Source organism: Excalfactoria chinensis, chromosome Z (genome assembly GCF_039878825.1).
Source record: "Excalfactoria chinensis isolate bCotChi1 chromosome Z, bCotChi1.hap2, whole genome shotgun sequence".
Taxonomy (NCBI): Eukaryota; Metazoa; Chordata; class Aves; order Galliformes; family Phasianidae; genus Excalfactoria; species Excalfactoria chinensis.
This window is the reverse complement of record NC_092857.1, coordinates 58209631-58223500: the sequence shown is the minus strand read 5'-3', so window position 1 is coordinate 58223500 and position 13870 is coordinate 58209631. Positions and strand designations below refer to the sequence as shown.

At 54.0% G+C, this 13870-nt stretch overlaps 1 long non-coding RNA gene across 1 annotated transcript; it reads right to left on the bottom strand.

Annotated features, from left to right (window-relative positions):
• Window positions 1-7627: 7627 nt before the first annotated feature.
• On the bottom strand, window positions 7628-12266 carry LOC140264064 (uncharacterized). The gene is made up of 2 exons (XR_011905994.1): window positions 11416-12266; window positions 7628-8027 (listed from the first exon to the last, which is right to left on the bottom strand). It is a non-coding gene; the product is annotated as an uncharacterized lncRNA (long non-coding RNA).
• Window positions 12267-13870: the final 1604 nt, after the last annotated feature.

Here is a 13870-nt window from a genome sequence, read left to right as displayed (position 1 = left end):
GGGCGGGTGTGCGCGCCTCGGTACGCGCCCGCATTGTGTCGACAAAGTGTGAAATGTGCACTTCTCGAGAAAGTTGGGAGGGTCTGTCATTTGTCATTGCACCGTCGTAATGCCACAAATTTTCACATTTCTGTTCCATTTCGGATTGCGTGTGTTTGTGAGTATTTCACTAGATCGGTGACAGCTCTTTATTTGCATAATTATATGCTCTGGTCTGAAGAGAAAACTAACCCCCAAATTTCATGGGTCACCAAACTGCGACAATCAATGTTTTATCACGTATGCTAAGCAAAACCCAAGGAGCTATATGAAGTTTCTTGGGGAGTTTTTGCTCCTCAGAAAATTAAAGATTTTGTGCCTCTTGAATAGACGCAAAATCTTTCCAAGCTCTTTGTATCTGAATCCCGTTTGAAGGCAAAACCAGAGATTAACGGGCAGATCTGGATTTCTGACCAACAGCATTATTACTTCAAAGTGGATTCAGACAAGCAGCTTTACTGCATCTCCGCATTTCGCCGTCCTAAGTACTGTCATTTCTATGGTGGCAAAAACAAAAAGGTGGCCAAATGGGAAGACGCAGATGATCTCCGAGCCCGCACTGGCAGATGGGTGCAGTTCCACTCGTTCCGAGCACCTTTATTCCTCACGAGCGCTCTCCCTCCCGGCCCCGTGTGAAGATGCGGGTGTCGGACACGGACATATAAGCCCGAAGAGAGCCGTTGCCGCGCCGCAGCGTTCGCTGCGGATCCCGCAGCTGTGGCGAGCACCCTGCGAGCTTTTCTCCTGGTGCGGACGGGGGAGGAAGGGCTTCTATGATGGGAAGCGGGCAGCGACGGAGCCCTCCCCCCGGCAGCAGCCTGCGTGATGGAAGTGCTGGGTAACCGTTCGGAGATTATTTAAAAAAAAAAAAAAAAAAAAAAAAAAAAGGAAGAAGTGTATTCATAAATGTATTCATTCACACTTCCTGAGGACCTCTCAGACGTGTAGGTGAGCTGTGAATCCTCGGAGACGTGCCGCTCCAGTTTAACTTTGCTCATAAACTGAGACACTTCTCTGCTCTCCATGCTGTGACTCCTGCCGGGGAGGCACGTTGAGGAGGGACCCCTCTCAGCACCCCTCTTTGCCCGCCCCGCGTCCGGCACGTGGAGGCTCCGCGTCCCGACCCTCAGGGCAGCAGCACCGGCTATACCAAGAGGCCTCGAGATTTTCCGTGAACGTAACCCCGAAAGCCTCTCCCGGCCTGAAATACTGGTGGGGAATGAGATCAGTGCCGGGGAGAGCATTGCGCCGCAGCCGCGGCTGCCCTGCGCGGAGCTGTCTCGCTGTATATCCCGCTCCGCCTCTCGCAGAGCCCACGTGGGACCGCGGGTCGCCCAGCCCTGGGTCGCGGGTCGCGATCCGCCGGGCCCACGGCCGAAGCGGTCTACCTGAATGCTCCCCAGCACCCTTCCGCGAGGCTCAGCACACAGGGACGCACCCGAGGACTGGTCTGCGGGAGGGTTTGTCCCTGCGCAGACAATAGCTGCTATTGCTCGCGAAGTGCGGCACGGGGAGAACTGACCCCTAGCCAGGAACGTCCTCTTTTGTGGTTCCCGTTTCCCTTTGCTCAAGCCCCACCTAATCCCTTAGTGCCTGGCAAAGAGCTGTCTCCAGAGCTCTGCCTTCAAACTCCCTCTTTAAAGCTGCCATCTCGGACATAATCAGATGAATTACGCAAACGCGTATCTTCCCGCTCCCGAGAGCCTTTTACGCCCTCTCTTCTTAATCCTAACTCTCCAAATACTGAATCGTTGTTGTTTTTGTTGTTTTTGTTGTTGTTGTTGTTGTTTTTGTCGGTGGTGGGTTTTGATTGTTATGTTTGGGGTTTTTTGTTTGTTTGCTGAAAGCGCCGTACTTGAAGAGCCCTCTGCCACTGGCGAGAGCGGAAATAGCCTCCCCTCCCCGGTGGTGGGCCGAGTCCCGCAGCTCTGCGAGGTGCTGCTCGGAGAGTGGCAGTGCCATAGGTATGCGACACTCCGCAGAGAGCTTCGGCCAGAGGCTCTCGGTGTCCTTCTCACACGTTGTAACTTCTACCTTCGCTACCACTGAGCTCTGTCACTCATTTACTCAAGGGATTTGATTTGATCCTGGGACAAAAGCTGGGTGGGAAATTTTCAAGTCCAATAACTCTTTAAGTGCACCTTATTTATTTATTTTTAATTACCATTATAGCAATGCAAATTACGTGAATGCAAAATGGTTTCCTTTGCCGTTTCTGCCCACCCTCTCCCCGGGAGGTATCGCGAGCCGTGGGTACTGCCCGATCCACCGAGACACGGGTGGAGTTGGCTGTGGCACCCTTACCCGACGCCTCTTTCCACGCGGGTCAAAGCCACGGATCCCGCACCCCACCCGCCCTGCCCAGGTCCTGGCCCCCGGCCGCCCCCTCGGAGCTCCGAAGTGTCCGCGGCGCTCGGGCGGACCCAGCACCATGGACAGCGCCACCGCCGCGGCATGGCCACGGGCTGCGGACGCCGCAGCTCCTCCAAGATCCGTCCTGGGGGGTGGGGAAAGGGCTCGGCGGGAGACCACCGCTCTCCTGGGAACCGGGACCCCCAGGAGAGATACGTTTCGAATAAGGAGGAGGGTAGGATCTCCCACCTGAGAGCCCCTTGCGCTGCCTCGGTGGGAGAGGTTTGGAACGGGGGTTCTCTGGGCGCAGTTCACTGAGGGTAAATGAGAAAAGGGCAAAAAGAGAGAAAAGTTCAATGCCTGTGACACTGCTACCGGCCCTCTCGGGTGCACCCCGACTCCCTGTTGCGATAAGACTCCGGATCCGGGATGGCACCGACAGCCTGCCCTCCGGCTCCACACCTGGCTGCGGGGATAGACCCCGGGGAGAGCCCGGGCCTCTGCGCTCCCGTCCCGGGACACCTCCAGGACCGGGACCGGGAATCCGTTTTTTACATGAACCGCCCGGCTGCCCAGGGGCTCGCCTTCCTCGTGTGCTTGGAGGGTGCTCTGTTCTGGCGGCCCTCGTCCCCATGGCACTGCCCGGCCCCACTCACGCCACCAACGACTCAGCGCTGCTACGGGAAGGGGGTGGGGGGTCCGAGCTGCCCCCCAACGGGGGAGCAACCCGCGCCACGGGCTACACCACACGAACCAAAGGCTTGAATATTTTGTAGCTCTGAATGTCCATCTGGAATGGTATTATTTTCCATTTAACTTATTTTTACTTATTATTTTCTTTTTCTTTTTTCATCTTACCTTTCTGTCATTATAAATACAGTATATAAAAATTTGAATCTATATTAAGGGAACATGGAAACAGCTTTGGCTCTCACTACTCCTTTGCCATGGTCAGGAAAAATCCCCCAGTCCCCACCACGTCCTGTGCTCAGCAAATTTGACAGCAAATGCGGATGCTGAAGTTTCGTTTGAATCCACCCCAACTTTTGCGGTTTGTGCCCCAAGCGTCGACAGTTAAATTTTCTTGTGGATGTTTTCTTCTATTTTTATTATTGCTATTTTAGGGTCCCTATTACTCTCTCTCCCTCCACAGAGCTCAGTCTATGCCGCGGGGCTGTGACATCGGCCGTAGTCCCGTACTGCCCTGCACTGTCTCCATTCTGTCCACGCTCAGATGCGTTATTTCTCCCTCCAGCTTCCTCTCTGCCCGGGGAGCAGAGTTTCCTCTAAGAATAAGGGGGAGTCTATTTTATTTGCTTTCCTGGCGATTTTTTTTTTTTTCCCCTTTCTCTTTGATATGAAACAAATCCTCCCCGGCCCGAGGGGGAGTCCCAGACCCCCTCTGCGCTCTCCACTCCTCTTCCCGTAGCCTTACAAAGTCTTCGTAAGAGACTTGTCGCCTTTACACCCATTTCTCAATGTCGCACCAGCTCCGTCTGCTCGCGATGAGAAGGACGATCCCCCTTTTGCTCCCCTCAGCTCGATGCCCACTGACTCCCAGCCTCACCCCAGGGCCGGGCCGACGGCCGTCAGATCGGCTCTGAGCGCGCCGCGGCAGTAGCTCCGTCCCTGCAGTGACGTTCAGCGCCGTCCGGGACCGGCGTGGGTACAAGGATGGCACGGGGAGACAAGAGGAGGCAAGCATGGGGGGTGGGGGAAAAGCTCGAATACAGACTTCCTTCCCACAACCGTTATCTTCCTCAGTGCAAGGCAGATAACTTTGCCCCAAGGGTTTGCACCGAGGAGGAGAGAGGGGACAAAAAACAAATCCAGGGTCCCGGGATGCCTGGACGCGGGGCAGAGGCTGTCCCGTCTGGGACCCTCCCAGGCCGAGCTCGGGGCAGGCGGAGGCGGCTCACGGGAGGGGGGGGAGGCGCTGGGACGCTCGGCAACTCGCGGCACTCCGTGCACCGAACGAATCCCGTCCCGGGTGGGCGTCTGGCAAGGCTCCCCGCAGCCGAGTGAGGGGATTCGGGCTGCTTTTGTGCAGAAAGGTACAGGGGATTTGTTGGCATTTTAGCAACAGCAGTTAGAACAAAATCCAAACTCTTCAGCGTGAGAGTTTTCATTATCAGCTCTCAACCTTGCAAAGCTACAGCAATTTGCTTAACTTAATCCTTAACATATGTTTGCAACAGTAGCAGATTCTTTTGGTGTGTGTGGTTTGGAGCTGATCAAGTTGTAAATTTTCCGCCTTAGGTTTTCAGCGCCTCCTAGTCAGAGCCCAACACCTATTGGGGTGGGAAGTCTCACGGCACCAAGTCCGAAACATCCGACCCAAAATCTCCAATGGGGCTTCCCAGTCGGGACACTCGCTCTCCTTCGGATTCATCCCGACGGGATGGAGATGCCACGTTTCTGGGAAAATGAGCTCAGGTGCGCACTGGGCACTACAGCCCCAGTGCCCCCCCGCAGGAGCGCTCCCGGGGTGTGCTGATGCTGCTTTTTTCCCTCCCATAGGCCACTTCACCCCGGGTACTGCGGGACCGATGCAGGTAATGGAGACCGCCCAGCCCAAGTGATAACAACTCGGGTGGTAGCAAAAGCCCGGTGGTCCAACTCATTAGTTAGGACTCTGTTGGTTTTCTTTCTCATTGTAACTTTTCTGAGATTTGTTCTGCAAAAAGGAGCACTCCTGTACAGAACTACCGGTTGCTCTTTAAACACAAAATTACGATGGAGCCCTTGAAGGGATCTGGGAGGTGCTCCCTTGTTCCCAGCGCTGAGGGCTGTACATGCCTATCGCGGGTATTACCAGTCATGGTGGGGAAAAGCCCTCAGACATCCACAGAAAGCCCTGAAGGGACCAAAGGCCGCATTCACTCTGATGACACTTAAACTTTAAAAGCATCGTAATTGCTTTGATCGGATAATGACAGAGTGAAACTCCGTACCAGCCGCTCCTATTCCCACCTGCGGCGCAACTTCCCCATACCCTTGGTGACCATGGGCACAACCCGGTCTCTTTTCCGCGGACCCCACGTGCGGTGCCGCGAACACGCGTGGGTGCCAGCTCTCTCCCACCAGGGCACCGCGCGGCCCTTGCGCGGCCGCGGGCGCGGAGCTGCGGTCCCGCGGGGCGGAGCGCCACCTAGCCCCGGCCCCGGGAAGCGGCTCGGCGGCGCGGAGCGGGTGCGGAACCCAGCGCGGAGCTGAACGCCGAGCAAAGCGCGGAGAAAACGCAGAGGCCCCCACATTTCCTCCACCACCCGGACGCCGCAGAAGTCGGGGGAGGCTCGGGGGCAGCTCCGTTTATCATCCGGGGGGACCACTCATTTCTTTGTCCTTCATTTGTTCTCCTGTTTATTAGGATAATCTATTTCTCCATCTTTCCTAATTAACTCCCGGATCGCATGCTCCGCTCCTCGCTCGTTTCAGCACAGAGGAGGTGCGCAGAGTGCACCTGAGCGGTGATGACCGACCTTCGGGACTCTGCTGTGGTGGGAAATAGAAATAAGTGCAGCAAAATGCAACAAGCTTGGTCCTGGCTATGCGTGAAGCATTCAGAGTGCGGCCGAATGGCCAAAGCGGTTTGTGATGAGCTGAACGTACTGCTGTGACTGTTACCTGATTGCAGATCCCGGGGTGGAACTTGGAGACCAAAATGCCCTTATCTGCAAACAAACTAACACTGTGTCCAACTTTGCCGTGTGTTGGGATCCTCCTTTCTAAGAGAGCAAAACAAAGGCAGAGCGGGTGAGATGTCCGCTGTGGTGTCCGTCCCACCAAGGGTCACCTTTTATTTCTCTGAAACTTGGAGGGACTTCGTGGGATAAAAATAAAAATTTAAATTAAAAAAAAAAAAAAAAAAAAAAAAAAAAAAAAAAAAAAGAGGAAGAAGAAGAAGAAAAGAATGTTCCGGCTCCTCGTTTGCATTATTTCTGGAAAAATAAAGCGAGCAGCACGCACAGAGGGAAGGGGGTGGGGGACAGCGCACTGCTGCGGTCACTGCGAATCCTCTGTCCGAGCCTTCGTCCTCGTGCTTGGGAGAGAATGAGTAACACCAGTGAGAGTCAATGCACTCAAATACCTTTATTCTCAGTCCTTCTAAAATTTTACTCGATAACTTCAAATTCTCAGTTAGACACAGGTATTGTCTAACAGAAAACCAAGCTGTTTTCTGCTCAGCAATATTGCTGTTGTTGTTCGGGGCATTTAATAACTTATTGATTCGCGTTGTATCTACACCAGAGTGCTGCATCGTTACTACACGTCTCTTCAGCTCCGTTCTCCTTTCTTTCTTCCTTTCCTTCCTTCTTTCTTTTCTTTTCCTTCCATTCCTTCCTTCTTTTTCTTTCTTTCTTTCTTTCTTTCTTTCTTTCTTTCTTTCTTTCTTTCTTTCTTTCTTTCTTTCTTTCTTTCTTTCTTTCTTTCTTTCTTTCTTTCTTTCTTTCTTTCTTTCTTTCTTTCTTTCTTTCTTTCTTTCTTTCTTTCTTTCTTTCTTTCTCTTTTTTTCTCTCTTTCTCTCTTTCTTTCTCTCTTTCTCTCTTTCTCTCTTTCTTTCTCTTTCTTTCTTTTTCTCTTTCTTTCTCTCTTACCCTCTTTCCTATTTTCCTTCTTTTCTTCCCTCCTTCCTTTTTCTCCCTTTCAATTTTCCTTTCCCCCTTTCCTGTCTTCATATTTATTTTCTCCACATTTTTTTTCTCTCCTCCTTTCTCCCTTTCTTTTCTCCCTTTCTTTCTACTTTCCCTGTTTTCTCACGCCTCCTTCCCCTCCTTTCTCTCCTTCTCTCAGCATCAGAAGGATCGCACCTTATACAGCATACCAGGTGCCCCCCATTTCCTCGCACCCCTCGCGGCCGCCCCGCAGACAGGCAGTTCCCATTAAATCCCAGCGACAGGCAGAGCAGCGCGCTGCGTGCCGTGCCTCTGCCTCCTGATGCAGAAATGATGAAATTAGCGCTCGGATAATGCCAGCATTGAGCAGTTTCGGCGGGTTACTCTGCTTAACCCCGGCGCAAGGCAGCGGGAGCGGCTCGGCGGGGCCCCAAGGATTGGGGCAGGTCCCGCCCCGGCTGAGCGCCTCCCGGTCGGATGCCCCCCAAGATGGTTGCTCCATGTCTGGGTGTCCCCCAGTGGGTGCCCGCCGGCCCGCGGGGATGTGGCCGGGACAGGGAGTGGGCTCCGCCGAGGTTTCCTTCACCGCGGACCATTCTCCGAGATAGGAACCCAGCTGCTTAATTTAACATTGATTTATTGCTTTTAAAAGTAAATTTACACACATGCCAACAGCACTGCGTTTTGTTTCCCCAGACCCAAAGATTTATTTTCTACTTAGCGCTTGTCTGACAAAACAATGTCCTTTAACTTTATTACACATCGATGAGGAGATCTGTCTTATTTTTTGTAGGATTTATCGCTCCGTCGCTTGTGTGGACTCGTGATGCAGCACAGCCAGGGTCGGGAGATGGGCACGGGGCACGGCGGTGGGGCGGGGACCGCCGCACCCTGCAGCACGCAGGTATGGGTGGGTTCTCCTTCATTATTTTTTTTAATGGCGTTGACTCTTCCTTCATTTGCAGCAGTAAAGGGTCTCTGCTGTCTCCTGGCTTTTTGCAAAGAGTCTATGACACGTATCTATAATTATCGAAGGGAAAAACAGTGTTACCCACACCTCTGCGCAGTGCTCTCCCTGTCACAAAACCTGCGAGGTGGCTGCGCTGGTGGACCACACAGCACTTTGAAGCAGCCTTTACAGTGCACTTCGTCTGCATTTTTGTTTCCTTTAGTTCTCTTTAAAAGGCCACTTTCTTCCTCTCACCGATACACCATCTTTGCGTCCTTCATTCCATACTCTCGAGGAAAAAAAAAAAAAAAAAAAGAAGAAGAAGAAAAAAAAAAGTACTAGTATCTGATCTGGGGAAAGGGAATAATACTACTAATAACAGCAATAACAACAATAACAATAATAGAAAATATGGGCTGGGTTTCCTAATGTTTCCCCCTTCCTCACCCCAAGTGCAAACCGCTTATTTCAAGGCACGTACCGCTGCCACCAACAAAAGCTCCTTCGGAAGGAGAACGAGCGGAGGGGCACTGCGGCTGTACTGGGAAGGTGCAATGAGGGATGGACGCCGTGAGAGCAGAGCTCCCTATCCTCTCTCTTCTTTTCTTTTTTCTCTCCCCCACCCGCCCCCTCCCACACACACACCTTTTTGTCTGTGTGCTCCCGGTTCGGTTTCACAAACTGATTTATCAGAAAGGAATCCAATAATCACTTCGGAGGTGTTTGGATGTGTTCAGATGAGGGCACGGCTCTGTTCTGGCACTAAGTGAAGGTGTGACACGTTTTGTTATCGGTGTATATAGTGGAACACTTTTTTTTTTTTTCTTTCTTTCTTTTTTCCTTTTCCCCTGCAAATACGCCAACCTTAAATAAAGACCCTGTCCTAAAGTGGGACCCTCCTCGCAGGCTCCGTCCGCTATGTTCACATATATCCAAACTTCATGTCACTTCACATATTTTAATGATTTTACCAACTAAGACAGAACTGGGGGGCTGTGCTTTTTTCTTTCCCAGAACTGCACATGGAAGTTCCCTGCCAACCCTTTGCCCAGGCAGAGAGCACGAACCACCCATTCAAGGTACAGAATGGGAGAGCTGGGGGTCCGCGTATCTATGTGGGTAGCGATTCTATGGCCTTTGGGGAGGGAAAAAGAAGAAGAAAAAGAAAAAAAAAAAAAAAAAAGGGGAAAAAGGAAAAGAAAAAGAAGGAGGGGTGAGGGGGGAGGAGTGAAGGAAAAAGAAATAAAATTTTAAAAAAAAAAAAAAAGCAAAAAGCAAATGAAAAGGAAAAGGAAAGAAGGTCCCTGTGACTCAGAGAGGATCTGACTGCTTGGGTCCCCCTACCCTCCTACACCCACGCAGAGCGCACACACGGACACAGGGAATCCCGCCCAGGACACCCCCGTATGCAAGGCCCCCGCAGAGCAGGCCCGGGGCTGGGAGGTCTCCCCTGGGCCCCCCTCGGGACTGCCACATTGATCCTCCGTGCCCCGGCTCAAGGCGGGGGTGCAGCTGGGACCCACCCTATTCTCAGAGCCCCGCAGGGGTTCGCATCCCCCATATCGTGACAGTTCTCACTGGAAAAGGCAAGAGGGGGAGGAAGGCCCATTTGTGGGGGGAGGGGGAAGAAAGCGGGGGTCCCTTCGGCTGTCTGAGGGGCGGCAGTCCCTCAGGGTCCGACCTGTCGTTGTGAGAATGGCTAAGGGTGGCGGTGGGCACGGCTCCGCGGAGGGACGCGCGTGGGAGCGCCGCGGGATGCAGCGTAGGTGGGCTCCGCATCAGGACTGTGCCATTCCCTCTTGATGTGCAATTAAATTACAGCAAATTCCTCCTTAAATAACATCGTTGGGAATCCTTCTTTAAGATGCAGGGATGTCTGAGGTTAAGAAGCTTTCAAAACGTCAGTTCTAAATGGCTTATGCAATGAATAGCTACCTCCGGAGCCTAAAACCATTACCAATATGATATGCATATGGATGCCAGTTTATCTCCACATATTTCTCTTTAAACCGAGGGAAGCGTTGGTAAGGAGCCACGTGGAGCACTTTACTTTCGGGAAACAGATGTTAATTTTTCTAGACACAGCTCTGCGGCCACGCACGCGTGTAACGCTGGAGAGCACCCGGAGCGTCTCTCCTCTGAGCTTTGCGCCGTGGTTGAGGCGGATCATCCTCGGCACAGTCGAGGTACGGTCACAGCAGAGAATCCAACCTCTGTGATTTCGGCAGCATATATTTTATACATGTGTATTTTAAGAGTTTCCACAAAAGCGGGGAAAGCGCTCGCGCGGCACACGCACCTGCGCGGGATACCTGGGCCATGCTCTACGCGGAGGCGCAGGGCTCCGCGGTGGGACGCGGTCACCGTAACGAGCGCGGCGCTGCCGAGAGTGCCCCCGAAGCGCCTCCCTCCACGGCTGGGGCTTTGCGGGGATGGGGTTGTCCCTCTCCGCAGCGAAATCTCTCCCTCCGTGTGACTGGCGCTTTGGATGCGTGGGAGTGTGGTGAGTGGGCATCGTAATTAAACGTATGCAGTATGCATCGCTGGGTGATGTTTGCCATCACCGCGCTCAATGGAGGTTTAACAAACAGAATATTATTTATCAAACACGTAGAATAAATACGGCCATGAATTATTGATCCGCGCACACATGTAGCGACACGGGTGGCAGCGCCATTAGCGGGGCGGGCGGGGCGCCTGTCCTATGCGAATGGCTGTAGAATTAAACGCTTAAATGGGAAAAAACGGGTTACCGGAGGGACCCATGCCGGCACGGACCATAATGGCAACAAAACGCTACGGAGCAGAGCCGAGGCCCTGGGGATGGGGTCGCCTGGTCCGAGCTGTCTGCTCGGAAATATCTGTGGGTACTTCTGCCGGAGGCCCGCGCACCCACAGCTCCCGGGCCCCAGCCGCTTTGCGCTCCGCGGGGCAGTACGGCGCAGACTGGGGACTCCTCGGGCTCGGCCCCACCGCTGACAGTGGCTCCCGGTCGAAGATGGGAGGGGGGGGAGGGGAGAAGGGAGGAGGAATGGGGGGACAATGGGGGGAGGGAGGGGGTGGGGAGGTGGGGGAGGCCCCGCTCCTCGCCCCGCGCTCTGACGACTATAGGGTGTGCGGCCGCTTACGTCACTGCGCATCGGCCCTGCAGCGAGCGTGACCCAGGCAGAGCTCATCTGTTTCTCATCACTTGAGAAGTTTCTCTCTCTCTCCCTCCTCCCCTTTCCCTCTGATTTTATTTCATTTTCCCCACGTAAATTACCGCGTGGGCACCGCCGTTCCTTCCGGTCTGTCCCCGTCCCTATCCCATCCCCGTCCCGCGAGGGCTACAGTTCCCGGACCCTCCAGCCCGTCCCACGCACCCCGCCGCCTCCGCGCCTTTGTTCGCCCCTGGCTGCAAACTTTGGCTGCCGGCTGAGCCCGGCGCACCCCGTCCTACGTAATGCAAAGGTCACTTACCCTTTTCCCGAAGTTGGGCTCTGCTTCTTCATCTCTCCTCCTCTCGCCACGATCTGACGTCTTCTCCCCACGCACCCGGAGCTGCACAGGGGCACGTCCTTGACAAACACACTGCTTGCGAAGGCCCTGAGCGGCTCGCGAAGCAATAAAACTTCCTTTCTCTCTCTCTCTCTTTTTTTTCCTCTTATTTTCCCTTTCCTATGTATTTTTGCCTTCCTCCAGGGTGCACTCCCCTCTCGCCATACTATGGGAACTGTGTTCCCTTCCCGGGAGCCATGCGTGGGGTTTTTGTTTTTTGTGTTTTTTTGCTTTTTGTTTGTTTGTTTGTTTTTCTGGGAGGATGGGGGGGAAGGGGGGGGGAGTTGGAAATGCGCTCCGGCGCGGTGATTTGCGCGCAGGGAGCGGCGCCCCGTATGCAGCGGCTTTGAGTGAAGTGCAGATTGAGACATATCGGGTTCCCTATAAAAGGATCATTTCTTGTGGGAGGTTGGACACGAAGTTTGGACTCGTGACTCGCATTCCTGAGAGACATGCATATTTTAAAACAACAAAGCGGGCTCGGAAGAAGGCTTAGAGGAGGGAAGAGGGAGGGGAAAAAAAGAAAAAAAGAAAAAAAAGAAAAAGAAAAAAACTTGGAAAGAAGTTACTAAGTGACAAACATCTGTCAACACGGGCCAATTTGTGTGACTCCCTGAAAGAAAAAGTACCTGAGCGGAGTTATTTATCGCTCCACGGAGCCGCAGCGCTGTGTCGAGAGCTGCGCAGCTCTCTGGGCCCTGAAGCACCGATCAGAGCGGCGGTGCGGCTGCAGCCCGGAGGTTTAAAGAGCTCTTCGGCCTTCGGAGCTGAGTCCCAACCCCTTCTCTTCTGTCTCTTTGTGCAGAGCCGGTGCAGACCTTCAGAAGAGATCTTATCCCCCAAGATAGCCCGAGGGAGGAAAGACCGGAGCAGAACGAAAGCGGGGATCTGCCTGTCCTTGCATGGAGTCATGCGTGGGCCCGGTCCCGTAACGCGCATAGCGGCTGAGTAACGGTGAAACAAAACACCAAAAAAAGAGGGACTGATGGCCCCCTGGGGAGCCTAAGGGCGGCGGGGAGGGAGCGATGGCCGTCGGCAGGGCCCCAGGCGCCTCTGAGCTGCCCTGGGCTGAAGCAACATGCTGTGACCCGAACAGACGTGGACGTTTGCGTGGGGATCGAGTGCGGACCTGAAGCCGCGGCCGGGGCTCCCGGGGCTCGGGGGAGAGAGGCGTCGTGGGCAGCTCCGACCCCTGTGGGCAGAGAAGATCTTCTCAGCCCAGGACAATGGGACGGCTCCCGGCCCGCAGCACGCCGCACCTTCCCGCAGCCCTCCTGCCTCGCTTCCCAACCCATCCTTCTTTCCTTTTATTTCTTATTTTTGTAGCAACTGGCGAGATGTCGTGCCCTGTGGTTGTGGGTTTGATCCATGACTTCAAGCAGGACGGAGGGCCCTGAGGAGGAGACTTACGCGCACTGCTGTACGGCCATCGCTGACAGTGGTCTCTTGTTGGCCAGAGCGCCCTGACGGAAACACTGCTCACATTATCTCGACTTTTCAAAACTGGGGGTAAAGGGAAGGAGGGGAGATACAGTTTCCCACTGCCCCTTTTGTTAATTGTTTTCTTTCCTCGCAATTACATCTGAAGCCCGGCCTGGCCCGTTGCTCGTAGCGTCTTTGTATATCTGGTGGGAACCACGTGGGGTGGCAGAAAAGACCCCGAAGTCCCTCCTCGCTCCCGCTCCCACCCGGCTCCGAGTCCGCCCCCACCAGTCCGCGGCCCCCGCAGAGCCGGGACCACCGAGGCTGGGCTGAGGCCGGGCCGGGTCCCCGCAGTGGTTTCGGCCCTTCCCACTGCACTCTCCTTGCATCTATCTCCTGGCGGCTGCACCTTGCGCCGGGCATCCCCGTGGTGAAGTCCGACCAGAATGAAAAAGGGGAAAAAGCCGTTCTGCTGCAACCAGGCCTGCGGGGAGAGGGAGAAATGGAGAAGGACAGGGAGCAGCTCGGTCAAAGCTCTCTGGGTTTTGCGGCTTGAAGCCTTTCCCCGGCTCTGTGCGCCGATGGGAGAGGAGGGGGCTGTAGGTGCCGAAAAATTCAGGGGACCGTTTAAGGCCGGAGCCTGCGATGAATGGGGAAGGGGCGAGGGGGTGGGGGGAAAGTTGGAAAATGGATTCGCTGACAAGGAGGGATAATAAATGAGAGGCGCTTTCAGATAGATATCTCAGACGTGAAATTGCACCCAGCTGGTTGTGTAAGCAAACAAATAGTTTCATGTTAGAGACTCTCGACTTGTGGCTTGATGAATAGAACACGACAGAGGTAAATGGCTCTTTAACTCATTTAGGAATAAAACTCTTTGGCTTCGCGAGCAAAGGACCTGGTGACGCCATGGATCCTGAGTAAGCACTTTAACAAGAGTTTTATTAGTTTCCAA